Source organism: Aplysia californica, unplaced genomic scaffold (assembly GCF_000002075.1).
Source record: "Aplysia californica isolate F4 #8 unplaced genomic scaffold, AplCal3.0 scaffold00259, whole genome shotgun sequence".
NCBI classification, from domain to species: Eukaryota; Metazoa; Mollusca; class Gastropoda; order Aplysiida; family Aplysiidae; genus Aplysia; species Aplysia californica.
The window spans coordinates 802,760-804,612 of NW_004797529.1; positions in this window are offsets into that span (position 1 = coordinate 802,760).

Consider the following 1,853-nt stretch of genomic DNA (forward strand, 5'->3'; position numbering starts at 1 on the left):
ACACACACACACACACACACACACACACACACACACAAACCCACACAGATACACACAGAGATACACAAATACACACACACACTTACACACACACACACAAACAAATAGACTGTTGAGGCACGTACGAGAGATAACGAGGTTACTTATTGGAACAGGAAGTCGCCGACAGACAGACCCAAGCTTTTCCAGGAAATCTCAAGTGGAGACAACTGCCACATCATTGCGCTGTGTGGCGCAGCAGGATCCTAGTTTGATCAACAGTTAGAAAATCGAGAATTGAATCCTATTGAGACTTTACTTTTCTTTTCCTTTCGGGAATGTTACATTCTAGGCGTCACGTCTCGTCGCAGTTGTATGTGAGGCGCCATAGCTTTTCCTATTTTTAAAAAAATCGTTTTTTTGGTAAGTGTTTTACGGCGCTTGCAACTGCATAAGGTCATATGAGCGCGCGGGACACACCAAACATTTTCAGGTGGTAGGAAATTTTGAATCTTGCCCAGGTGGCGATCGAAGCCTACTCTTATCGATTTTAGACCACGAATGGGTCTTTAACGTGCGCAACTTGCACAAGGGACATTCGAAATTTTTCGCCCTTCTCCGAGAAGGCTAGGTGTAGATCAGGGATGGGGCTGAAAGACAGCAATGAGAAGGAGCTAAGGAGTAGCAGTTGAAAGGCTGCAGAAAGAGTCCGAAGCCCAGAGAAAGGGGCTAAGGAGGTGAGGTGGGGGCGGAAAGTGGAGACGAAAGCAGACGACAAAACATTGCTAGAGAGTAGGAAAAGAGGTGAAAGGAGACAATTTTAGAGAAGAACATTTTTCCGTCTTTACCTGGATTCGGACCCGGGACCTCTGATTGAGAGGCGAACGCCTTAACCTCTAAGCCACGAGAGTCCCCGTACTTTTCTATTCCTTTCGGGAATGCTACAATCTCAGCCTCACGTCTCGTCGTATTGTGCGGTAAAAAAATCGTGGCGCAGCTTATCCTCAAATAATATCTTTTTAAAGAGTGAATAATTTAATGTCACCCATATTTAGCACAGCAGTTTGTATCAATCTGTCTGAACTAAATCGTATGTTTCCACAACAATCGAGGCTAGATTAACAAACTTTTCTTCATTAATTTATATAAAATGCTATAAATTTCCTTCACACGGAAAATGGGATTGTTCACAGCACTTCCCGCTTCTCACACATATTTTGCGTACGCATATGACCGACGTCACAGCTCTCCAAAGACACTTGTTACAAGAAATTAATTTATAGTGAACACCTTTTTGTACTAAAAGTAAAAGTTCTAATAGCATGCGTTCAATAAAGATAATCTCCCGATTAGAAAAAAAATGACGGACTTCCTTTTAAAAGCTATATTGCCCCTGCTGTAAACCTTTTAAAATCAATAGAAACCACCCACTGGGATTTTTAATTAGTATTTATTAAGGTTTTTCTAGAATAGAGCTAACAGGTGTTTACAAAATTATTGATCTGTTAAGACAAATTAATGAAAGACGCTGTGCAAAAGCTGGACAGTTTATGCTCGATAGTTGAGGATATTTGACAATAAGTCGCGCCATGAATTTTTGACTGCTCTGTCTGCTCTAGTTGTTTATGAGGCGCTATGACTTTTCCTATTTTTTAATCGGGGGGGTTTCTTGGGAGACTGCTGAGGATGTTGTGGAAGGAAAAGAAATCAAACGAGGTAGTGCTTGATGAAGCCCACGTGGGACGCTCACTGTTAAAAACAATCAGGAAACGACAAATGCAGCATCTTCGGCAACATAGGCTGAGCTCTTCATTTACAAAGTTCTTATACCAGCTTAAGCTCCAATGATGGTCCGACCGCAGTCTCGCTAGCTC